We start from the raw sequence: 27,533 nt of genomic DNA, 5'->3' as shown, positions 1-27,533 counted from the left end.
ACTGGATAGGCTTTCCTATAAAGACTTTGATATAACCAAGCTGCCCAACACCAGGGCAGTGTAAAGCTATTTAAACCATGTTATTTAGAAAACTCATGTTTCATGTGGGGATAAAACATAACCCGTTACACGCTCTATAAAATGCATGCTCCAAACCACAGCTAGACAACTCTGTCAGTAAAGCAGTTATTCTGATAGGCCCATGGTTTGTTTACATTTGCACTTGACCTGTGCAAGTGAAATTTCCAGTGAAGACATCCTGAAGGATACAATGGAACACTACTCACTCAGAACTGTTCACAATGGTGGTGACAGGAACCAGACGTCTGAACTGCCTGAGACACTGTTTTAGTCTAGATTTGAATAGACGTTTTGGCCTAAAACAAATTTTCTTACAATCTATTCATGGCTGAAGGGTGAATACATGGTGTTGCAAAGGCAAAATAATTCTCAAAGAAAACCTTTTTCCCAGATTTATCACTAATTTACCATCATCCACATTACATATAAAAACTGAGAAGAAACTGGTATTTTTTGGTTGGTAAATAAAATGGTTATACTTGAGTTGCAGACATTGCAAACCCTGGTTCCTATCACCAACACTGTAACTGTAAAGAAATCTGAATTTCTCTACAATGAACCATTTCAGATCAAACCCCTCTGAATAATTCAGCCATCTCTATGAGAGAACTACACACATTTTTTTACAAAACTGGTGAAAGTCCCCTTTCACAATGTCCTGAAAATGCAAAGACTCCAACAGGCAGAGAGGCTGCAAGTCACACAGAGCTTTTTTAATCACACTCCACTGGCCATGTGCGTGTGACAGGACAGCAACAGGAAATAGACTGTCCAGTATGACTTCCTGTTGTTTTGTGTTGAGGAGCAGACAGGAGGTTGGAAAACAGCCAGGCCGACTCTTCCTCCCTCATCACGCACGGACGCTTCACCCCTCAGCCACGCCACGGCCCAAACACGCCATTCTGAGGCTGAAACAAAGGTAAACAGGATGTGCTACGACTCGGGCCAATCTGAAAGTGAAAATGTCCAGCGCCTGAATGGACAGAGTCCACTTCATCACGTTCACTAATAACACACAGCCCAAACGGGGAATAAAACTCACTGAATCAAGCAGAGAGTTTGAAAGAAAAGGGCATATTCTATTTCAATCCACACCAAATTAGTGTTTGTGAGTAGAAGAGGGGAACGTTTTTTGCAATTTAAACTTCATGAAAATGTATTGATGTCTTTTCTTGTTATTATTTTGATATTTTGAAATTAATGCAATTCCAATTAATTAACTATGTAATTAAAATGTATTGAGGCAAATACAAAAAATTTCAACCCCGTTTCCAAAAAATTGGGACACTGTGCAAAATGTAAATAAAAACAGAATGCAATGATGTGCAAATCATTTAAAGCCTATATTTAACTGAAAGTAAAGATAAGACACCATAGCGAATACTGAAATTTTATTGTTTTTGAAAAATATGTGCCCATTTTGAATTTGATGCCACCAACATATTTCAAAAAAGTTGGGACAGGGTAACAAAAGAACTTGGGGTTTTCATCATTTATGGTGCATAACAACATTAAAAGATCCAGGGAATCCAGAGAAATCTCTGTATGCAAGGGACAAGGCTGAAAACCAATACTGGCTGGCCATAATCTTCGGGCCCTCAGGTGGCACTGCATTAAAAACAGACATGATTCTATAGTGGAAATCACTGTATGGGCTCAGGAACACTTCTGAAAACACTGTCTATAAACACAGTTCATCGCTGAATCCACAAACTCTACCATGCAGAGAAGAAACCACATATAAACATGATCCAGAAATGCCACCGCCTTCTCTGGGCCCGAGCTCATTTAAGACGAACTGAGGAAAGTTTAAAAGTTTCTGTTCATATTAAGGGAAAATGGGAAAACATTCAAACAGACTTTCACCACAGAGGTAAACATGCCCCTGTCCCAAATTTGTGGAACGTGTTGCTGGCATCAAATTCAAAACGGGCATATATTTTTCAAAAAACAATAAAACATTTTAACATTTGATATGTTGTCTTTGTACTATTTTCAAATAAATATAGGGTTCAAATGATTTGCACATCATTGTATTTTGTTTTTATTTACATGTTTTGCAGCGTCACAACTTTTTTGGAAACAAGCATATATTTAACAAATAAAATGTGTTGAAAAATGATGACAATAACTATAGACTTCTGAAGGTCAGTCTGCTTGTTGCTTACACACTGAAGCAGAAGTCAGCTCCATTAGGAACACGTCATGTAGATGCACCAGATATGCATGTCAGCCAAACTCAGCCGTGATGGACATACATGTCAGAGATAAACAGGTAATCAATATGACTGAAATAGAACAAAAGAAAAGAAGCAGGGGTGGATTTGACAGACAGACAGACAGATAGCTAGACATGCAGATAGACAAGCTTTCTTAATCCTGAAGGAAACAGCTGAGCTATAGCAGAAATCAACCTGTGCAGACATACACATATCAGGAAAAACTAAAAATATTATACTGAATTTACATTAATAAACAACTCTGTGAGCATCAAGTAGACACTAATTCAGTACGATATTCCAGGTATGCATAATCAGAATCATGCCAGGACTGGACGCCAATACTCCAGACACAAGAGATTTATTTTTATTCTATCTGATGTTACAATTTGCCTGTGTTTCAGAGTGCAAAAGTGAGAGCTTTGGGTAAAAATAAATTTAAAATGGTTATCTGTTGCTAAAAAAAAAAAAAATCAGCCAAATACACTGGCCATTGGCTGTCTTCGCTGTAAAGAGATCATAAATGGCCATAAAAATCATGCTCTGTTAACCCTTAGAGCCCTTTGGGCAGCATGCATATTAAAAAGATAATCTCACCAGATAATGAATCCTCTAAGCCAATATTTAACCATTAAAACTCTTGCCTGGTAATTAAAGCACTGTTTTAGAATCACAATCACAATTAATATTTCTGCAATAGAACGTGAGAAGGAGCATGTTAAGAGAAATGGTAGAGAGGATAATTACCACTCTGCAATGTCTTCCGGGGTTCTCAGATGCTAGAGGGCGCTCCCGAGCGAGGCCAAAGTGAATGGGTCAATATGGAGCATTTGAGCAAAGTTATAGTTTGTAAATGCTTAAACATTCTAAATATAAAAGAATACATTTATTGTCTGAACACACAACAGCATAAAACATTTTAACACTAATACTTTTAAAGTGCTTTTAAACTCAAATTATAGGAGTTTAAAATGGCGCCTCATGTACGTTCATGACGTCTGTGAGCACGAACAGCCAATGAGCACTCAGTAGCAGTAACGTTAGCGTCCTGCTGCCCAAAACCCATTTGCTGTAGAAAAAAGGAAATATATAGCTAAGTTTTCTTTGCTCTTTTAGTGAAATACATTCTACTACTTTCTAAAATTAAAGGAAAGTTCTCGGCAAGTGATTAGAAACTATTTAAACTTTTCGTTGTTAGCTGTTGAGCTCCATTCACCCCCATTCATTGAGGACTTGCTCGCAGGTGCCCTCTGGCATTTCGCAGTTATGTTTTTGATATAATGGTGGAAACAGGAAGTGGCCAGGCTCTGGTGCGTTATCTTGAATAATGAAACAGCTATGTTTTTGAAGATACAGATTTGTGATAACACACATTTAATTGCTTTTACACAACAGTTCTGCAAAACACAGAAAACAGGAAAGCAAAGAAGCTCTGAATATTGTTTTAAAATGTGTCTTCTTCAGAATCTGAACAAAGAATCTGCAGGTCAAACATCATCTTACAGACGTTATCTAATGCATACATTTTCTGTTTTGTGAACTAGCAGAAACTTAGTAATGATTTGCTGAGACATTACAGTTATTGTGAACTCCTTTCAACCAATGAAATTCTGCCTCAAAGAACTTAGACAGAGTAGACTTGGGCCCAAGCCCATTTCACCCCTCGCCCTTACCACTTAGCACTTCCCCCTCCGTTTTGTGCGTTCACGTCTAGGGGTAGGGTGTCTCGATTTTTGTTGATATAGAGGGGTAGGGTGAAGTGTTAGAGAGGGCTCCAAATGGAGGTTTTTCAGAAACACACTCCAATCAGAGTGTTAGATGGCTGCACAAGCGACCAAAGAAACCCACAAATGTGAGTACAATTATGATTACATTCATTAAAAATAAAATACTGGGGAAAAATCCAGACTTAAAATAATGCTCAAGCAGGCGTTCCAACTCGAGATGTTTTTTTTTTGTGTGTGTTTGCTGGAGAATATTAGCTGCAGAGGAGTCATGAACATAAATGAGATAAGATAACAGCAGCAAAACAGCCTCTGCGAGGCGGTGACTGTTTGTGTGCGTTCCCAAAACCTGTGTGAGAGAGAAAATGCACTGCAAAGTAAAGTGACTAATTTATTCTCTGTAACTGGCTGTCGCCTCGGAGCTAACCTGCGTCTGAGGGAACAGAACGATATGTCCTCACCAAATGAGACAAACCCAACCTGAGCAGAGACTGACAGCATAATGTGTACAAAATATCATTAGCAATTATAATGCTCCATACTGAAATAGTAATGGCAGATGATCCAAAACACAACAGTGACAAGGTCTGAAAATCAGACTTTTTTCCCCCAAGTGTAAAGAAACTCTGCATGACCTACAGGTCCTTTTGCAATTAACAGTTTGCCCAGAGTCTGTCCAAGCCAAAAAAACGTTCAGGAGTGTGGTTAATAAATGAATCAACTATAGATATAATATTTAGTTGTAGCTCTGAACTTAAACAATCTCAGATATTAAGATCAGTTTTCTGTGGCTTATTTGTTGAAAATTCATGCAATGAGTTATTTTCTCATTTGCATATTGTGGCCTTAATATTATCAATATTGTTGAGGACAAAACTGCAACAGATGCAGAGAGAATTCACACTGTCAAAATAATCAAATCTCTGAGTCAAAAGAGAAGAAACAGTAACAAAGAGGCAGGGAAAAAAGAGAGAAAGTAAAGGGGGTGGAGAGAGAGAATGAGAGAGAGACAAACAGAGAGAGAGAGAAACAGAGAGAGAGAGAGAGAAGCACAAATAGAATGAAAGAAAGAAAGAGAAAGAGAGGAAAGCAGAAAGAGAAGGGAAAAGAGAGATGAAAAAAGTAAGAGGCAGAGAAAGAAAGAAAGATAGATAGATAGATAGGTAGAGAGAGAGAGAGAGAGAGAGAGAGAGAGAGAGAGAGAGAGAGAGGCCCAAAGAGAAAGAGAGAGAGGCAGAAAGAGAAGGGAACAGAGATTAAAAAAGTGAGTGAGGAAGAGAGAGAGAGAGAGAGAGAGAGAGAGAGAGAGGAGAGAGAGAGAGGGAGAGGGAGAGGGAGAGGGAGACTTTGACTTTGAAACCCTTTAATCAACCATTGTCCATATAATAAGAGCGGTCACAACCAGCTCGGAACAAATTCAAAAACATGACAAAGAAGAAAAGACAAATAAAGCAAAAAGTAACGGAGCCTTAGTTACAGAGAGATCAATTCACACATTTAACACAAACCCACTGAGTTCATCAGGTCCGCAAAGCAAACCGCCCCCGCCCCACCATACAGCAAAAAAATAGTCCACATTGTCAACAAGGGCGTAACAGGTAAATTCAACAAGGAGGACAGAGAGAGAGAGAGAGAGAGCGCGAGTGAGTGAGTGAGTGAGAGAGAGAGAGAGAGAGAGAGAGAGAGAGAGAGAGAGATGAAAGGAAAGAAAGATAAAAAGAGAGAGGCAGAGAGAGTGGAAGAAAGAAAGACAGAGAGAGAGAGAGAGAGAGAGAGAGGGAGGGGGGAAAGAGAGAGGGAGGGGGGGAGAGAGAGAGAGAGATAAAGGGGTAAAGGGGAAGAGAGACTGTAATTTAGGCCGTTAAATAACGATTGAAAAATGAAAGGAGGGAAAAACGCGGCAAAATTATATCCCTCCACAGGAAAAAGACACAGTTTCCAAACATTCTGCTAGAACTATTTATAATGTAATTATAGGACTGGAGGGTCGCGGATGGTTTCTACCTCTGTGGAGGCAATGGGCGGTGAAGTGGAGAGAGAGAGAGAGAGAGACAGAGAGAGAGTGAGAGAGAGAGAGAGAGTGAGGGAGAGAGAGAAACCTAATTACACTAACAGGGTCAATCAATACAGCCCTGTTCTCTCCGCAGTCACGGCTGGCACTCTCTCTAGTTTAGTGTTAATCTGTTATTTTAACACAAACGCAGAGAGAAAACTCTGAATGAGCTGAATCTGATCTCATTCTGACATCATTTGAAACTGCACTGTAAAATATCTCATTCTTCAGAGGTAAAACACTGCATCTTTGAGTAGTACGGGCTGTCGATCATAACTGATCATAAAGCAGGATTAAGGATGTACCAATAAGGAACCTCTGGGCTGATAACAATAACCAGCGATTAAAACGTTCATATTTTATGTGTTTTTTCCGCTTGTGACGCTTGTGAGGGTCTGTGTACCAAATCAGTTAAAATTCTGTCATAATTCTGTTACTAAGGTTTAACCTCTTTATCTCAGACAATTAAACAGTCTGTTTCTGTTACTGTACCTTTAACACTGATGTATGCAAATGAGTTCTGTTCTGTCATTACTCAAATCCGATTTTTTGCTCAAATCCGATCTCTCTGACAGGATGGTTCACACTCGTTTAGATAAGTGATTCAAATCTGTCATTAATGTGAACAAACCAGCGTTCTGAAATGACCTGCATGTGCACGTCCTAATTAGTAACGTCATGTGAATGAATCACGTGCATCATCAGCAAACTAACGAGCAGACCGAGCCTGCGCTGCGAAGATAATTAACTCTGAACAGCTCTCAGCTGCACTATTAGAGTGAAACAAAGGCAAAAAAAGGTGAGATGTGTTGCTTTTCCACGGTTTACAGGCTTTAACTTCTGTTCAGCGCTGCTGCCAGACTAACGCTGAATGATGGCGCACCAGCAGTGGAAAAAAAGCACAGGAATTCCGATCTGAGCGTTCACATTAAGGTTGCATGGCCACAAATCAGATCCGTATCTGATCTAGGACCACATATGAAAGTGGCTCAGATCGGAATTGAAAAGGTCAGATTTGTGTGTCCACACAGCTCTAAAAACACCAGATCTGAATCACATTAGGGCAAAAAATCGGATTTGCGCCACTTCAACCTGGTAATGTGAACGAGAGCCTTCAGCTGCTACTTGTTAGCTAGCAACATTAGCCTCGTAGCTCCAGTGCTAAAACGAAATAAGCAAACTTCACACAGCAGACGTGTCTTGGCCGATCAGCTACATTTGGATTAAAAAGGGGAAAAACATTTTTCCCTTTCAAACTGTAATTAAGATGAACTTGTGCTCATTCAGTTATTTGTCACAATGAAAATGCAAGTAATTCCTATTCTGTCTGTTGGACTTGAAATAAAATGACGAGAAAATGATCGCGGTCAGCGCAAATCATTGTGGTTAGCCCAAATAATCGCGATCAGGCGGTTGTGTATTAATCGCGACAGGTCTAAAGGGGGTATAAGTAAGCGTATTTGTTTATATGACATCACAAAAACGGCTCCCTCAAAGTGGCCTGTGTTTGCAGTTTAGGTTCTGTATACAGACTGTAAGGACTGGAGAGTGAACGGGACATTTTTAAACTTTAAAACTTTTTAATGTTTACATACTACATTAAACTGTGTTTTTTTAAATGATAGTTTGGTCTTCCATTACACTTCAATATGTTCATAAATGTTGTAATAACCTCCCTGAAATCTCCAAATATCTGGAGCAGGGGGCAGTTCATGCCTCGGCTCTGTGATTCTGTGTTCTCTGAATTGTGGAAGTCGTAGCTCTACGATAGACGACTCACGCCAGCAGCTGACTGAGCCTCTAACTAGGCTCTATGAGGAGTTACAGTATTAGACTGCTTACTGTAGGACTGATTTATTGGCTTTATGTGGCTCATGATAAATGCTGTTCACTGGAATGATTTACACCATCTCTCTCTCTCTCACTCTCTCTCTCTCTCTCTCTCTCAGCCTATTTCTCTCTCTTTCTGTCTCTCTGTTAACAAAGCAGTGGTGAACAAGAAGAGAGGGAAGAAGGAGGAGACACAACACAGAGCTGTTAAAGCAACGGGTTCAAATGTCACCTCAGCGACACAAACACAAACAACAACAAAAATAAAACAAACACAGCAACAACAAAAGCCTGTAGTTTAAACCTGTTGGGGGGGTGGGGTGAGAAAGCAAGACGTAGAGAATAGAAGAGAAAAAGACAAAGAAAGAGCAAGGAAGAAAGCACAAGAGAGAGAGAAGGTGAAAAATGGGAAACAGAGAGAGGGGAGAGAGAGAGAGAGAGAGACAGCAAGAGAGAGTGAGAGCGAGTGAGGGAAATAGAAAGAAAGCGAGCGAACCGAGGGAGAGAGAGCGAGTGAGGAAAACAGAGTGAGTGAGACAGCGAGCAAGAGAGAGAGAGAGAGAGAGAGAGAGAGAGAGAGAGAGAGAGAGAGAGAGAGCAAGTGAGCGACAGAGAATCATAGGATGAGAGAGAGAGACAGAGACTAGGGATGAAAAAGAGTGAGAGAGATAAGGAGAGAGAGACAGAAAGAGTGAGAGAGAGAGAGAGAGAGAGCTGGTGCTGGGTAAATCAGCTCTATTTTAAGCCTGTGTCTAAGAGACGTCCAACAGATCGGATGAGAATACACACAGACACACACACACACACACACACACACACACACACACACACACACACAGACAGCAGAGAGAGCAGTGAGTTCATTCTACACACTCTCACAGCCTATAGCATCCTTCTAACCTACTTTCTTTCTATTGATCTAATTAATCTTTTATATAAACAGTCAGAATAACCTCTATATTTCTATTATTCTGCATTATTATAGGCAGTTAAAGGGCTCATATCCTATTGTTTGTTATCTTATTTTCCCCCCTGTCCATTAATGACATTTTTATGTGTCTTATGTACCAAAAACAGTGTAATTCATTATTACATGGCTAGGCATGCTGATATGTAAATTAGCTCTGTTCCGATTGGCTGTCCTGTATTGTGCCTCACTCAAAAAATAGTCCAGGCTGAAACACTCTTTATAACTTCAAAGATCTAAACTGCTGTAGGCTGAACAGGAGGATATATGTGAATGGTGATTTTTTTTGTGATGTCACAAAAAATGGAATCTCATTTCTGCTTGGTAGGAGTTTCTGGCAAAGCCACGTAAAAAGATTAACTTTTATCTAAAAAATGATGACACTGCAGTGAAATTTTGATTTATTACGTTGACATTATGATTCATTATCTTGAGGTTTTGACGTCTATTCAAATAACTGTTAATTTCCTGATATTTTAACTTAGTTTGTCGAAATAATGACTTTTTCATTTTTTTTATTTGAATTTTTACCTTATTTTGTTGAAATTATTATGCTTTTCTACGGAGATTATATTGTGAAGGCCTGTGTCAATACAGTGTGATTCGTAATGCCATTGCACACCGCATGGCAGACTAGGGTCTGATTCCTGATCTAGGAAAATGCACCAAACTGTACCACTAAGACCCAATCCCATTTCACCCCTCGCCCCTACCACTTAGCCCTACACCTCAATTTTGCGCGTTCACGCTTGGGGGTAGGGTGTCCCGATTTCTGAATAGCTGACTTCAGCATTATATCACCGAGAATTAGGGGTGAGAGATAACAAATAATTGTCTTATCCCCCTCTTTGAAGGCATATGATTCCACTTAATGTAACTAAAGCCGAGCAGTGAGGTTGCTGAACTTTACCCTACTCTACTGGCAGGGTCGTCTACAGACCACCGCTAGTAGCCTGGTAATGAGGTCATGTTCTTTTTATTTGAGGGTCGTCCCATTTCATAGGGGAAGATTTCAACCACTACCCTGTAACTCAATGCTAGAGGGCAAAGTGATTCTCAAAAACAAGGGATAGGTGTAAAAATAAGAAATGAGATTTGGCCTAAGAGTCATTGGGCAAGACTCCTAATGCTACATTTGCCTACATCTGTAACATGGTTAACATTTTAAAGCCACTCTAGAGAAGAGCTTCTATCAAATGCCATAAATGTAATGATTGCACTTTAAGTAGCTGAATTCACTGATTGGAAGGCTGTCTAGATACTTTTGGACACAGTATAGTAACACTCTATTTGTTCCTAAAGGCTGAAGGAGCACCAGTGAGGAGAGAAAGAGAGACTGAAGAAAGGAGAGAAAGTGTTGTGAATATTCATTCATGTGGCGGACAGAGTGCTGAAGTATTCAGATCACATTCACAGTCCTAGAGGAACACGCGGTGGAGCATCCAAATCACATTTACTCCCCACCCGTCATCCATCATCTCTCCACACAAACCGCACAGCACAGCCACACTAAACTGCATGGCAACAATCTCTCTCTCCCCCTTCTCGCTCACTCTCTTACACTCTCTCTCCTTTTCTCTCTCACCCTTCTCTCTCTCTCCCTCTCTCCCCTTCTTGCTCACTCTCTTACACTTTCTCCTTTTCTCTCTCACTCTTCTCTCTTTCTCTCTCTCTCTCTCTCCCCTTCTCACTCACTCTCTTACACTCTCTCCTTTTCTCTCACCCTTCTCCCTCTCCCCTTCTCGCTCACTCTCTTACACTTTCTCTCTCCTTTTCTCTCTCTCCCCTTCTCGCTCACTCTCACACTCTCTTTCCTTTTCTCTCTCACCCTTTTCTCTTTCTCTCTCTCCCTCTTTCTCCTTCTCTCTCTCTTTCACCTTCTCGTTCACTCTCTTACTTTCTCTCTCCCTTTCTATCTCCATCTCATTTCTCTTCTCTCTTTTCCATCTCTCTCCCTTTCTCTCGTTTTCCATCTCTCCTCCCCCTTTATCTTCTTGCCTCTCTCGCCATCTCTCCCTTGTCTCTCTCATTCTTTCTCCTCTTTCCTCTTTCCCTTTCTTTCTCTCTCGAGTTTCTCTCTCTCCTTTTCCACCTCTCCCTCTCTTTCTCACTCTTGTCTCTCTCTCACCCTTTTCTCTTTTCCTTTCTCTCTCACTCACTCTCACTCTCTCCCTTGCCTTTTTCACTTTCTCTTTTCCTCAATTTCTCTCTCTCCTTCCTTTTCTCTTTCACTTCTCACTTTCTTACTCTTCCTTTATCACTTTCTCTCAATTCCCTCTCCCTTTCTCTCTTCTTCCACCTCTTTCTTTCCTTATCTGTTTCTTTCTCCCTCCTTTCTCATCTCTTCCTCTCTCTCTTTCTATATCAGATTTATTCTCTCACTTTCTCATGTCTTCTTTCTCAGTCAGTTTTCTCTCTCAACCCTTTCTATTTCAATCACTCCCTCCCTCCCTCCCTATTTCTCTCTTTCTCCCTCCTTTTCCTGCCCTAATTCCTCTCCCTCCCCAACTCTTTCCATCTCCATGCTTATACCTTTCTCTCTCACAGTCTCTCTTCCTCTCCATCACTTTCTTACTCCCTCCACCCCTATATCTCAGTTTTTCTCACTCTCTCACACAAATATACCTTATGTAAATGAGTGACCACAACAACAGAAAGAACACTAATAATAACGTGTCTCGTCTCTGTCTCGTTCGGTCGGGCTCTGAGCTGATGCTCTGTCTCTAGCTGGAGAATCTGACGTGAAATCCATATACCACAACACTCTCTTCCTCTTCCTCATCAGCAAATCCCCTCTTCTCTATCTTTCTCCTTTTCAAGTTTCCCCTGATTTCTCCATCTTCTCCTCCTCACTCTGCTGGGTCTCCAGCTTCCAGGTACACCACAAACTCCTATTCATTTATTTCTCAGTCCATTTCATCACTCTTGATCCATCCTCGCCAATTTTCCTAACCACTCTGAAGCCATGAAAAGCAACTAGGTAGAGAAAAACACACCCTGGTTTGTAAGGGAGACGTAACAGATCAATACAGCAATAAACTACTGTAGTTCCTCTTGTGGGATGTCAGCAATACTATTAATGGGTGTGGCTATTCAAACACATGCAAATATCTGAAGATATTCAAACAGAACATTTACTTTTGTGCACTGACAGACAGTGATTTACAGTTTATTAACGTTACAGATGTAAATATAGTGTTAAGAGTCTTGTCCAAGGACTAGTATTGGTTTAGTGTTGTGTGTTTGCCCAGGCAGTGAATCAAACCTCAATATGCTGCATGGAGAGTTACTCACAATGCTATACCAACCGCAACGCTGCATCTGTTTAAAGTAATCAGGTGTGTGAATAAGGCACGTGTAGTTTTGAGTTACTTAGCTAACTTGCTAAAAATGATATCCTCAAAGTATCCTCATTTACATGCACTCGATAATTCAATCATAATCAAATTTCTGCAGTTATCTGATTATTCAAATGGTCATGTAAACTCTCTTTACATCTATTTCTTAGAAGTAAGGTCTAGAAATCTGATTAAGAAATTTCTCAGCGCATGTAAACTCTTACTCTGACATATTTCGGATTTCTCAGTTTGCACATGTGCAAAAAAAAAGGCCGCAGTACTGGAAATAAGCGAGCAACGCCGCCACGAGATGCAACAAAACACTTTTGGAGCGACGTTGAAACCAACTACATGCTAGACGAAACGAAGGATAGTCTTCATCTTCTAGATGATGTACGTTCATATTTTCAGGTAAAGTGGTGCAATGTTTTAAAAAAAGCTGCAAGAAGTTTTACATTACGGTTACATCACATCTACTTCTGTGGGTTTATGAGTTCATTGGCTGGTTACAAAGCAGGAACCCGATTACGGTCTGACTCATGTAGACCTGGAGTTTCCCCATTATCTGATTACTCAAGTGCATGTAAACGCGTTGATTGGATTACTGACAAAATCTGATTTTCTGCAGTTATAAGATTATTAAGTGCATGTAAACGCACTCATTATCGCAATAAATATCGTGGATACTGTCGGTCTATAAAGAGCACTGACCAACTGCTTTGTGTCTGTTTCACCTATCAAACTTCAGAAAAACAAATTATTGTGATGCATATAGTTTATCATGAAAATGTATTGTTATATTTTTTGCCATATCGTCTACCCTTACAGCAAAGACATCGGACTAGCATTATTCAAATTAAAAGTCTGGCCACAGCTTTGGGTTTTAAAACAAACATCTTATATAAGAAATCTTCTTAGCTTGTTACATTAAATCTGAAGTTTTGGGTTCTGTAAGTTTTAAAAATTAAATTTAATGATATACATTACTGACTCATGCAATCTGCCTTCAGCCAATTTATTATGCTGATTCCGGTCGATTTGTGTTGCAATTTTATGCAGTATAACATGAGGCATGTAAGTACACAAGCGCTGTATTTGAAAGCTGCTGCTACACCTATAATGTTGTTTGCATAAATATGCATAAATCATTGTGCTAAATAGCCAGTTGCCTTTTACTACTGATGTTTCACGTTACTTGATTCATGTTATTTAAATTGGACCCCATTTTTCATTTAAGCAATGCTGGTTTGGCTCATTAAAGATCAAATAATCTCTTTTCTTGATCTTTAATGAGCCAAACTAGCACTGGAATTGTGCCAAACTAATACTGCAAATGTGCCAAACTAGTGCTGGAAATGTGCTAGTGGGTTTCACGTGTTCACTGAGCCCACACTGTATAGGCTTTGGGGAAAAAACCTAATAAAACTGGCCAACAAAATCATCAGCTAATTTGGCTGGACAGAAATCAGAATCAGAATCAGCCATAGTAATTTATGACATGAATAAATGTATATTTTTCCTCTTCTTCCTTGCAGTTAACCAAATATCTGTTCAGTAACTCTTATAAATACTTATGAATATCAAAATTAGCCTCAACACAAATCCCTAGCATTGTGAGTGCCACTCCTGCTGGTTTGTGCCACAATAAGAGATCTCTGCTGGCGCCTGTCGGACGTGTTTTTGTGAGCCTGGGAGGGGGAAACATTAGCAAGCATAAGGGTCTTCTATCAAGTCCTTCAGGCTGTTCCATTTCCATCCCTCTTTTCTTTCTATCCATGTTTATCACTATCCTCCCTTCTTTCAGCCCGGAAAACAGAACGCGGAGAGCAGCTATCGCCTCAGATGACCCCACAACGCTCTCATAAAGACGTCTCGGAGCTAAACTGCGTTCAGGAGAGCAGGTTTCCTCCCTGTTCGCCGTAACGGTGCCGTGGCTGCTGATAGAGAGCTGATAGAGGCATTTACTGAGCCCAGACAGAGCTGTGCAGAAGCGAGACCATGATATTATGCAAACGAAGGATGACTTTCATCTACTGCTCAGGAGCTAGCGCTCTCTCGCTCGCTCACTCGCTTTCTCTCTCTCTTTCAATTCAATTTAGTAAGCTTTATCAGCATGACCATATTTAGTTTCTGTACTGCCAAAGCAACACTGAAAGAATAACTAACGTTAAGACGTTTAAGAACTGTATAGTTTCAATTTAAGAAAAAAGAGGATTTGGTCTGAAATGATCACAGTACATAAGCGTGAGCACCAATTTAGGGAAATGTAGAGAGAGAACAGGAAAAAACACATTAAGCTATTTTACATGGCATGGCAATATAAGCCTATACATTTTGAAATAGCTTTGGGGGACGTGGGATGGTTGTTAAAGTACATGAGTGGCAAAAGAGCTGTCAGATATCAGTTATTACATAGCTGTCAATCACAGTTTAAAACTTATTTAAAGCCAAATTAGACTGTTGTTTCATTTAGTTACAACCAGTAATGAGAAAAAGAAAAGAAACACTGCCTTGGAATCACTTTCAATACTTTGTTTTAGCTCAGTAATCAGGTTTCTCGGTGCATGTAAACTCTTACTCTGATTTCTTTCGGATTGTATGAAAACAGACGGCGGTACCGGCAATAAGCAAGCAGCATTGCCGCGAAATGGCTGCAAAACACTTTTGGAGCGACGCTAAAACCAACTAACATGCTTGACTAAATGAAGGACTAAATGAAAGATATTTTGCCAAAATACTGATCAAACTAAGAATTTTAGCAACACACTGGGGTAAAAAGACGCCTGTAATAGGCAACTATCTCTAACTGAATATCTATACAGAATATGTATGACATTATCAGTATTAATATTATCCATTGACATCATATGAATAATGAGATATTAATATGATAAGTGAAACTGTAGACACACAACTTTGTTTGAATTGTCGACGGTGACAGAACAAACTTATATAACTTATATAACTATGCAGGTGTGGCTAAAATAAGACAAACACACACACACACACACACATACACCAATCAGCCATAACATTAGAATCTTGTTTCTACACTCATTGTCCATTTTATCAGACTCCACTGACCATAAAGGAGAACTTTGTAGTTCCACAGTTACAGACTGTAGTCTATCTGTTTCTCTTCATACTTTGTCACCCTGTTCTTCAATGGTCAGGACCCCCACAGGACCACCACAGAGTAGTGCTGCTGGTGTTTTTAAACATCTCAGTACTGGACTGAGAATAGTCCACCAACCAAAAATATCCTGCCAACAGCGTCCTGTGGGCAGCGTCCTGACGAAGGACTAGAGGATGACCAACACAAACTGTGTAGCAGCAGATGAGCTATCGTCTCTGACTACATCTACAAGGTGGACCAACAAGGTAGGAGTGTCTAATAAAGTGGACAGTGAGTGGACACAGTGTTTGAAAACTCCAGCAGCACTGCTGTGTCTGATCCACTCATTCTAGCACAACACACACTAACACAACACCATCATGTCTGTGTTACTGCAGTGCTGACAATCATCCACCAACCAAATAATACCTGCTCTGTGGTGGTCCTGTGGGGGATCCTAACCATTGAAGAACAGAGTAAAAGGGGGCCAACAAAGTGCTGCTATATGGTAAGTGACGTTAATAAAATGGACAATGAGTGCAGAAATAAGAAGATGGTTTTGATGTTATGGCTGACTGGTGTGTGATATATATATACACACACACACACACACACACACAGACCTCCATAGCTGTCTCTCTCTCAGGTAGGACACTAACAGCAGAGACCCTAAAACAATTAGCCTAGCCTGAGCTGCCACAGTTGCTCTGACAATACAGCGCAGAATCAAAGAGCAGGAGTGTGTGTGTGTGTGTGTGTGTGTGTGTGTGTGTGTGTGTGTGTGTGTGCTGCCCTCCTCGTTAACTCGCCCACATTCTGTTCAATTGCCAGAATGGAGCCCTCCCTCGTCCTGTTTGATCAGTAATGAAGGAAAACATGAGAGAGCCAAATCACTCCTCTCCTCCTTCACCCTCCGGATCCTCTTCATTCCTTTATTTCTCCTTTCTCTCTCCCTCACTTCCTTTCTTCTTCTCTTTTTCCTACAGGAGAGCAAGTAATTATGGCACCACGCTGGAAAAAAGACTCTCCATTCCTCTCGCCAGCCTCTCTCTCTCTCTCTCTCTCTCTGCTATCCTTCTCCTTTCTGTCTCTACCCCCCTCAACCCCCCTCTCCTGCTGTCTCTTCCCCTCCCCCTGTTCCTTCTCTATCCCTCTGTGTTTCTGGCACTCGCTCTATCTCTCACACTTTCCTCTCTCTCTCTCTATCTATTTTGTTTTCATTCTTTCTTTCTCTCACTTTTCCCTCCGTCTCCCCTTCTTTTTTGTTTTTCTCTTTCCTTCCCTCTTTTTCTCTTTACCTCCCTCTTTTTCTCTTTCCCTTCCTTTCTCTCTCCATTTTATTTTCATTTTTTCTCTCTCCCTTTCCCTTTTTTTCTCTTTCCCTCGCTCTTTCTCTTTCCCTCCCTCCCTCCTTTTCTCTTTCTTTTTCTCTTATTCTCTCACTCCCTCTCACCTTTTCTCTCTGCTCCTCTCTTTTCATCTCCTCCTCTTTTTCTTCCCATCTCCTCCTCTTTTTCTTCTTTCCCCTCTCCTTCTATCTCCCTCCCTCTCATTTTCTCACTTTCTCTCTCTTGCCTCTTGCTATCTCCCCCCTTTTTCTGTCTCTCTCTCGCTCGACTTCTCTCTCTCTCTCTCTTCTCTCTTGCATGCAGTCCTGCACGCATCCCTGACTGCATTACACATGGAAGTGTGTGTGTGTGTGTGTGTGTGTGTGTGTGTAATGGGCGTTCCTCCGCAGCTCCTCCTTCCTCCTGCGGGGTCAAAAGTTTACCGTGGTTTTAATTTCACCTTTCCTCAGCCAATCACAGCACAGCAGCGGCAGCCAGCGAACTTTAGCCCACTCGCGAATTAAAACGACGACGATCTACTGCTAGCCTGCCTCTCTCTCTCTCTCTCCTGATTTTTTTTTTCCTCTCCGTCTCCCCCCTCCTTCCTTGCCTGTGTGTGTATTTTCTCTCTTCTATCTTTCCTCTTTCTTCGCCGGTCTTTCTTAGAGTCTCTCATTTAGCATATGGCTAAGAAAACCTCTCGCTGCTGACGGAAAAAAAAATAAGGGACATTATTTTATTATTCAAATCTTTTTATTCCACATTTCCTTTGATATAAATGAGATGGAGAGGGACAGAAAGGTAGAGAGAGAGAGAGAGAAACAGGGAGAGAGAAAAACCAACAATCCCCTTGAGAGAACACTGCAGACTCTCAATCTGCATCTATCTGCATTCTGTTCTCATTATTTATGAAAAATGCACAGTGCACACAATCCCAGCCATTAATCAATAACCCCCCACTGCCCCCACCCTGCATATGCATATAAAGCCCAGGTCTGAAAAAGGGGTGGGCTGAATTAATCATCGATTATCAGTAAAGCCAGGAGAGAGAGAGAAAGAGGGAGAGAGAGAGAAAGAGAGAGAAATATAAAGCTTATAATAGAGTACCTAGTTAACCGAACTACTGACCAACACTTGTTGGTATTTCCAAATGAGTATTCAAACACTTGCTCTCAAATATCACCCTTAACAACATTCAAGATTCATTTAAAAAATTGCAATTTTGTCACAAAAGTGTAATTCCACCAATTTTTCAAAATTTCTGCATAATAATTTCTGCAGTAATTGAGAAAGCTACTCAGAGATATGAAACGGTCCAACGTAGAGAAACATAGAAGTGGTGGTGATAAGAACCAGGAGTCACCATGTCCACAACACAAATATAGCCATTTTATTTACTATCTAAAACCATTATGCCCTGCATGTACCTCCACCATGAATTACTTTACAGAAAATACTTTTTAGGCCAAAATCATATCTCAAAACAATGTCTCAGGCATCAGGCCGTGAATGCATAACCATTTCATTTCAGACGTCTGGTTCCTATAACTACGATCCCTGGTGATGCTACAGCTATCCGTAGCCGGGAGTCCAAGAGAGCACAACTGGCCTCGCTCTCTCTGGGTGGGTAGGATGGCCCCCCCTTCTTCCCCCATCACTCAACGCGATGCTAGTCAGCGCAGGCGTCTTTTAGCTGACGTAACAGATCTGGCGTTTGGTGCTTTCCTCCGAGCGCGCTCAGCTGTCCAGTGACGTTGCGTGAGCGGCAGTTCGAAAAGAAGCGGTGGCGCTTCACATGTCTCGGAGGAAGCCTGTGTTAGCCTTCACCCTCCTAGCACTGGTAGTATCATGTGATTAGGGGAGTCTTAACTAGCGGTGAAGCAGATTCAAAGCTGACCACGTTAGTTACAGCAGTATATCACAGAGTCAAAAGAGATAAACCTTTTACTGAGTATCCATGTGAAATAGACCTTTAAATTGAAAGTGGACTGGAACTTAGTAGCCAATATTGTACTGACATGGCTTGCAGAAGCTAAGGTCATATACGCTAACTTATGCATGAAAATGCTAATGTTCCGTTTGTTGATAACTTTAATGTGAACATATTTGTAGTAAAACAAATACAATTCAGAGGAGGGAATCTAAACAGTTTTGTTGAAAACTTTGTGTCAATTATTAGGTTTACCACGGTGATCTACAATGACAACACTAACACTTTGGTTCGGGACAGTGAGCTTTCAGGTCACTTGACCAACTGGGCAAGTTGGGGAAAAAAGTTAATGCTGAACCCTGCAAACCAATCCAAATAAATTTGTTTACATCTTTACGACTAAATTATGCAGACTTTTTGAAAAATTGGATGGAAATCGCCTTTAAGAACTGGAATTGGTGGAATTGGTGGAATATCCCAATGCATATTACTGCAGCGTCACTGATGCACTCCCCAGCCTAAACCTTCACTTTAAAACAAGCCTTTGTTTATCCCATTTCCATTGTTACTATAAAGCTAATTTCAGCCAGTGCCTTTTCAGTGTTATCCCCCTGCTTATTACCTGAAACTGAGAAACTGGGTGGAAAGTGCAGCTTCTAAACCTTTAATCCACATGACACATGTGTCTATTGATATAAGAGCACATACTTTATTATGAATTGAATTTGATGAAAGACTACTGCTGTGTGAAGTTTTGTTTTGCAGCAAGAAAAACATCCTTTCCTTTTGTCTGTGCTCATCACTGTCTGACAAGCGCAGACTCGAACCTGTCTGATACAGAGTGTAAATCAAACCGAAATGTATTCACTATGCAAGTAGCTATACACTGTGTAATTACACTTAATTATGTAATGTAATTTGACCTAATAGCAAAATGACAATAATAACAACAACTCATGACTTCCAAGGTTTAAACTTCCCTCTGCACACACAAATCACTTCAGGAATCTGAAGGACGTGGTTAAGTGCTCCCAAACCTTCAGCTGCCAAAATAAAGAGCTCCTTAGCACCTAACCTGAGGGAGAGGGGCTGAACCAGTGGCTCCGGTTTCAACTCCAGCTTGGATTACAAAGTTAATTGCCTGGTGAAGAACAGTTCGATTTAAACAATGTCAACTGCAACCGACCCCCCTGCCACTCTTCACAGCAGGTTTCCTCCAGTCCCAGACGTGCTGTATAACTGCCCCCCCCACCTTCGCTTCCTGATCCCATACATCCTGAGAGAAGTTTACACCATGAGGGCAATTAGCACCACTGTGTCAGTTACCCTGCGCACTGAGTTTGTTCAAACGGACAAAAGTATGTAGCATAACTTGTCAAAGAAGCATTACTAGTGAAATTACTTGCGAACGAAGCAAGATGTTGGGGGATAAACTGTGTACAATAAACTGATTTGGACAAAATCAGTTTTACATGGGGAGGAAGGGCAGTGTGGTTTTACCACTATCTGTAATGTTTGTGATCCATTCACACAGGATAGGAAATCTACAGGGATGGGAGTGGCTACTCATTGTTGGCTCTTCCATCACACCCAAGAGTTCCATATGTAATACATACACAAGTAGAAAAAAATGTTCAACGTTTAATTTAGCCTAATTTCATGTGCCCTAACCATTAGCGATGGACCGATACCACTGTCCCCCCTCACGATACTGATACCAGATCCTTCAGTATCGGCTGAGTAACGATACTGATACTAACTCTAGTCCTGACCTTTATATAATTATATAATCCATCATCTATATATAATTATATTGTTTAATATTTTGGTAAAGTCTGTGCTCTGTGTCATGTTTACTTTTGTCTAATTTTTTTCTTTATGCCTAATATGTGTAAATTTATGCACAACAATATGTCTTTTACCTGTAACACTGCAATCTCCCTTTGGTATTTTATATATATATACACATATATATATATATATATATATACATACACTGTTTATGACCAATCTCATGATAGGCAATTTTAGTGTAAATTACTATAAACTTCATTTACGCTCTTCTGTTACACCAAAAAGGTTCCATACACAGTTCAGTTGCTTACAAGTAGAAAATATTTCCAACTATTAGTTTTTAATTTTCTAATTTTGCTGTCTTAAGTCAGGGATTTCAACATTTCTACAGAAAATCAAACCTTTTCTGTGATCTTACATGGTTTAGGGTTAAAACTTTTCAATTTTACGTTTTAATGTCCTGCACTCAAGGTAGGATATGTATATATGTATGTGAGTTTTTGGCTTAATTTGAAAATACCTGTTGCCCTTTACATTGTGTGTAAATTTCATGATGAATGGACCAAAATTACTTGAAAAAAGTCTGGTTCCATTGACTTACAGTAAAGTAAAGTTTTTTTTTCCTCCTCCTGTAAAGGTCCCATTATTTTGGAGATTTGGAGAAGGTTTTGTTCCAACAACAGCGATATATTCTCTGTCTTTGTCTTATATATAGACAAAGACGGAGAACACAAGTACAAAAAAATGCAAAAACTTCTTTTCCTCATGTTATAATGGGATAATTATAGACATGGCAAGCCACAGGAGATTAACAAAACATTTGGTTATTTGTACAGTTCATTTTACATTATGTAAAAAAAAACAAATGATGGTGGATTCAGATGGGACGAAAATCGCTGAATAAAATTACTGAACACCAATAACAATGACATTATCCCACCCCCCGGTGTAAAACACTGTCACTAAACATAATTAAAGAAATAAAAGCCAGTATGCAGATGAGTAGTGGAAATTCTAATGATGTCTCTCCTAAAAACCCTGCCGCGCATTAAAAGTCAGGTCAACTTAAAATTACAAAGCAATTTACTTCACAGCGTTTGTGAGTGAACTCAACTATTGGGTACTTTAGAACTCTTTTACACCTTCAGGTTGGTTTAAAAAGCTGTGAAGTAAGTTACCTTATAATTTGAAGCTGACGTGGCTCTCTGTTTATTACAGTGTTCAGGTTTAGGTATTTAGATACAACAAAAGTTGCTTTAACTTGTGTAGTCTAGTATCTGCAGAGCTGCTCATCACTAGTGTCTCAACATGCAGTGTGTGGAAGCCCGATAATGAGGAGGTCGTGGCCACAAAGCACCCAAACGTCCTTCCCTCTTCTGTTCAGAGCCAGACAGGAAGCAAAGGGTGAGGGAGGTTTTAATCAGTATCTTTTGTGGGGACAAACTTAGGCTAAGAGTCAGACTTCAGGGAGGAAAAGGAGCCGCAGTCCAAATGTGAGATCATCATCTATCTGTCTCGCGTTTAAAAAACGCTTCAGAGGAAAGGTTGCAAAAAAGTAAATAGTAGCCTTCAAAGTTCAAGATCGTGTTTTGTGCACAAGCTATCCAGCATACCAAACAAGTGGGAGGAAAGTGTTACTAGCAAGTGTTAAAAGCAAAAAATAATACAAAAAAAATAACTGCAGTAAGTGGTTAAACGAGGTTCTTTCGCTTTACCTTTTACGTGACAACGAAGAGCCTCCAACTCACACAATTACTACGTTTGCTCCTGCATGCCCTTCAGAGTTCGTGACCATCTAAAAAAAAAGCAGAAGAAAAAAGTGTTGCTATTATTGTTATTATTATCTGTCAGTACATCCGCTGCTGATTCCAGGAACATCACTGACTCGGCAGACGTACTCACAGTGATACTACTACTACTACTACTACTACTACTACTATTACTACTACTACTGCCATATTATTAGCTTCAATTTCCCAGCAGTATTTTTAAGACGGTTCCTAACTCTGAAGCAGTTGTGGATATATATATATATATTTAAGATTAATTAATAAATCAAAGCAGTTTGCTTTAAACCTGCAGTAAATGAGTTTGAGGGTTGTTACCATGGTAATTAGTTAAAAGAGAATTCAATTAAATTGCCGAGATAAACAAAGTCATTCAGAGGTCACGATGACTACAATACATATATAGTCATTTTATTTACTATACAAAAACCACCCATGAACCTTCACCAGTCTTCTGAGGTTTTATATGTAATGTTGATGGTAAAATAATGATAAATCTGAAGAAAAAAAAACAAACAAACAATTTCTCTGGGGACTATTTTGCCATAGGACACTCTGCATTTAAAAATGGAACATTTTAGGCCACAAATCTCAAAACAATATCTCAGGCGTAAGGCAACATATCTGGAACCATTTTGTAATACCTTTTTGTGAGGGAACTTTTAGAGGCTGTGAACAATTCTGAAGGTTCTCTAGAACAGAGTAGTTCACATCAAACCACTCTGAATGACTCTAATTTTTTTTACAATTTAATTTTGCAGACGTATTGAAAAATTGGTGGGTTTAGTCAGCACTGGCAACAGGTCTGCAAAAAAGAAAATAAAAAAATATGGGCAAAATTCAGGCTTCAAAATGGCTGCTATGGCTGCTGCTACTGTTTTCAGCTGTGCTAATGCACTTTTGTCCATCTTTACAGATGACAGTATAACATGAGCACATAGGAATGGGAGGAAATAAATGATACAGTATAATATTCTGATATAGAGAGTTTAAAAATACTATCAATACAGGGAGACCAAATATCAGTTAATATCTTTAACATGTATTTCTTTCAGTTAGTGGTCTTAGTCTGCAAGATAGCACTGTTTCTTTCTAGTGAGATCAATACTTCTGTTAGTGCTGTTACTGTATGGAATGGTTGGATAGCAGAGTGGATAACTCACTCTTTTCAAACGGGGAAAACAAACTGGGAGGAATGATTTGCTGCTAAAAAAATCAAAATATCACAATACTTTGCATATGACAAATATTTATATATCACAATAAAATTGTATCTTAGCTCAACTATTTTGACAGTCATAAGGTCTAATGATTCCCACCCCTATAAGCAAGTCTCCTTAACAACGTAACACGGCAAGCGTACAGTGACTTTGGCTTGCAGTTTGCATGATGCTAACTGAAAGCGAAGCCATAAATTGTTACCTAGATTACCTTGTCGCTCCAGTGCAAGACTAAAGAAGCAAACTTCAGATGCCGAATGTGTCTTGGCTGATCGAGTACATTTGAAATAAGGGGTACAACTGTGTAAATTTGGCCGAACTATCATTTTCAAGCACTGCATGACGCTATTCCTATCATCTCAGCTTCCTCTCTCTAACCTTCAGATGAAGTTCTGCCGTCCAGACGGACCCTCTGTCAGAACTGTCACTTCAAAGCCTCAGAGCCTCCACAGACGTAAAGGTCAGGCCACACCTGTGGCCCTTGTGTGAATTATTAATGTGGTAGTATTCTCTTTCTATCCACCTTCTCGCCAGAACTGAGAGCGAAAGCTTTATTTATAGCAGTCTGTGAGGTTAAACCCAGCCAGGTCTTATCTCAATCTGCTGCGTGTGGTCTTGGAGGGAGAACTTTTACTCCTGCCTGAAGTCAACAATAAAAACTCATGAAAAAAAGAAAGACTGAAAATCATAAAACTGCAACTTCAGAAACTGTTGTGTCAACAACTTTGATACCTCTCGGGGTTTAGGTACTGCATAGCTGAGCAGTACCATGCAAGATCGGGCTTGACTGCGTGCCACCCACCGCACTGTTTGAGCTCAGCTTCTTAGACGAAACTGACACACCAGAGGCAGCAGATGCCTTGGAAGTGGTAAAATCTGGTGAGAGGAAGGAGACACCTTGCACTCATGTACCTGCATGTTGAGTTAAAGAAAAGTGCATTCTCCACAGCCCATTCTGCCAGGGATCTAATGAGGCCTGACCGTTCCATCAGTCTGCAGACATGACAAAATGTATAAGTCTCCAGCCTGGATCAATGCCACAAGCTCGGAAAACATGCAATCCAACCACCCACCACGTCTATCTCCAGAAACCTGGTTCTGAAGCTGCAGTGTTTAACGGTCAACCAAACAGTGACCCTCCAATGTCTCACAGCCTTTGGTGGACAGCACTATAATTCTGGCCTTTATGTCTCGGATTCTGTAAATGAAACCGAAACGCAACTTTGAGGAATAAGGCCGCACCACAAAACATCTAAATGGTCGTGACTGAGCCTGAGGAAAAAACCTTCTAAGCTTACAGCCATAGTAGTTGCTAACCTCAGTGAACTTCAATGAGGAGCGAAATTTTAGTTGTGGGGGGCGTGTCCCCACAGTGTCAAAAAGTGTCCATCGCTCTAAAGTTTGGAATTTAAAGATCAAAAACCATAGACCAAAAGGTATTTTCAGATGCTTTATTCATATATCGTACTGGTTTCTTTTGCGATACATGATCGATACACTGGTGCTAAATATCTATAATATAAAAATAAATATTTATTTATTGAAACGTATGCGTGGCTTTCTGCCAGCTTATGGCTATTTTACATTGGAATTATGATACACACAGTCCGTGTATGTGTGTTAAAGGGGCATGAAGCTAAGCTATGTGCTTTGTTGTATACTGTTTCATATTGGTTGTGAAATTATGTGAAACTGACACTAATACATACATAATATACACATACATACATTCTTGTTACACAGATATCGTGATGTATCATAGAGGACTGTCTTGCAATATATCAAGTATCACAGAAGCACAGTATTGTGATATCATTATCTTGGGCAATGTATTGTGATAATATAGTATCATGAGATGCCCTGTGATTCCCATGGTACATTTTTATGTCTTTCTCTGTCATTTGCAGTCATTTTAGAGTCACCAAGAACTAGTGCGAGAGTACTAAGTGCATCAGAACATGCATAAGACTGCATGTGGATTGCTATTTTTAAAATGATCACTTTTTAAATAGCTAGGTAACTAACAGTAATGTTAAAAGCAAGTAAGAGCATATAAGAGCAATCCACATTTTGGTCTATGCCCCAACCACCACCCCCAATTTCCGTCTCCCACAATTATGAATGCATAACTAAATTGATCATAGCAGGGTCTGCAAAAGTTTCATTGACAGACGAGAGGTAGCTGAGGGGAGAGGGCTGGAGAGAACAGACCGACATGATCGCATAACAGAAGAAGAGTTCAGGCAAAGTTGAAGCCACTCACTTGCTGAATTACATCTGGTAACATTTACTGCTAAAGTACCTAAAGAGAGAGAGAGAGAGAGAGAGAGAGAGAGAGAAAGAGAGAGAGAGGGCGAGCGAGATGTAGAATGTAGAATGGATGTTTGTAAAAGCCTTTAAATGGGGACATCTTTTTCAGAACGGAAAAGTGAATGAAATCAGTGTGGTGTATTACTCCCTGCCATACGACACTAGTGAAGCCGCTCCACAGAGCCTTAGTGCTGTAACCTTACCTACACAACCTACTTCCACATTTGCTCCATTCAGATTGACGTATCAAGTTGGTTTGACAAAGCCAACTTACTGCTCCTCGTTTTATTATTCTATGCCTTTTTTTGTACCATTTTCATGGGTTGCAGTTCTTCAGCTAGAACCACAGACCTCTACAGGATTGTGCTTCCGGGACCAATCATTTCCCCATAGGAAATGAATGGTGGAAAACTGAGAACTCCAATCTAACTGCCCCAAATGATGTCAAAAAAGGACACCTCTCACACTGCCCCTTATAGACATTATGTAGGGATACCACAGCAATGTCCTGCCAGCACTATAGCAACTACCTGGGACACATGGCCTAGCAACACTATAGGGATACTATCGCAACAGTCTAGCAACACCTTAGCAACCACCTGGGGTACCGCTGCAACAGGCTACTGACACCTTAGTAACCACCTGGGATAACACTGCAATGGCCTTGTGACACCTTAGGGATAGCACAGCAATGTCCTAGCAACACTATAGAAACTACCCGGGACATATGGTCTAGCAACACTATAGCAACCACCTTGGATTCCATAGCAACAGCCTATTAACACCTTAGCAACCACCTGGGACACCATCGCAACAGCCTAGCGACACCTTAGCAACCACTTAGGATAACACTGCAATGGCCTAGTAACACCTTAGGGTTACTACAGTGATGCCCTGACAATTCCATAGCAATGACCTAGTAACACCTTAGCAACAACCTGGGATAACACTAGAATGGCCAAGCAACACCTTTGCAACCACCTGGGGTACCACTGCAACAGGCTAGTGACACCTTAGCAACCACCTGGGATAACACTGCAATGACCTAGTAACACCTTAGGGTTAACACAACAATGTCCTAGCAACACTACAGCAACTACCTGGGACACATGGCCCAGCAACACCATAGCAACCACTTTGGATTCCATAGCAACAACCTAGTATCACCTTAGTAACAACCTGGGATAAAACTGCAATGGCCTAGCAACACCTTAGCAACCACGTGGGATATCATAGGAATGACCTACCAACACCTTAGCAACCACCTGGGATACCATAGGAATGACCTACCAACACCTTAGCAACCACCTGGGATACCATAGGAATGACCTACCAACACCTTAGCAACTACTTGGGTTTCCACAGGAAAGGCCTAGCAACATCTCAGCAACAACCTAGGACACCACAGCAATGGCCTACAAACACCTTAGCAAACACCTGGGATACCACAGCAATGGTCTGGTAACATTTCAACAATCGGGGTCAATGGTCTGTCATGAGAGCGTTCCGAGTCAGCGCACATGGAGAAAAATGAAAGAAAACAAAGAACGCAAACATCAACATCAGCGCAAACTGCAAAGTTTTATCAGTAATGGTGGGCATTTTCACAAATTTTGCTTTTTGAATGTCTGTATTTTTAGACAAATAATATTTAAATATCATCTCTATTGTATATTAAATAAAGCATGGAATATTTACTCTTTTCATTGTTTTTCACTTAATTCGCATAATTCTGAATATACACCAACTGTGCATCTTATTTCACTGTATAATGTAAAAACATTCATTCTTAAGCAGTTTCCTCACTAAAAGAATAAGATTTTATGTTAGCAAACAA

General features: G+C 40.3%; 1 protein-coding gene across 4 annotated transcripts in view; it reads right to left on the bottom strand.

Moving 5' to 3' along the window:
- Window positions 1-27,533, bottom strand: part of LOC118822103 (nuclear receptor coactivator 3-like) — a 120,850-nt gene that overhangs the window by 74,782 nt on the left and 18,535 nt on the right. For 2 of the 4 annotated variants that reach the window (XM_036590949.1, XM_036590948.1), the window contains exon 2: window positions 22,095-22,174. The exons of the other annotated variants lie outside the window; for them this stretch is intronic. The gene's annotated coding sequence lies outside the window, so the exon portion shown is untranslated. The remainder of the gene's footprint in view (window positions 1-22,094; window positions 22,175-27,533) is intronic. 4 annotated transcript variants of the gene reach the window in all.

This window comes from Colossoma macropomum, unplaced genomic scaffold (assembly GCF_904425465.1).
Source record: "Colossoma macropomum unplaced genomic scaffold, Colossoma_macropomum, whole genome shotgun sequence".
Taxonomy (NCBI): Eukaryota; Metazoa; Chordata; class Actinopteri; order Characiformes; family Serrasalmidae; genus Colossoma; species Colossoma macropomum.
This window is presented reverse-complemented; position numbering and strand designations above follow the sequence as displayed.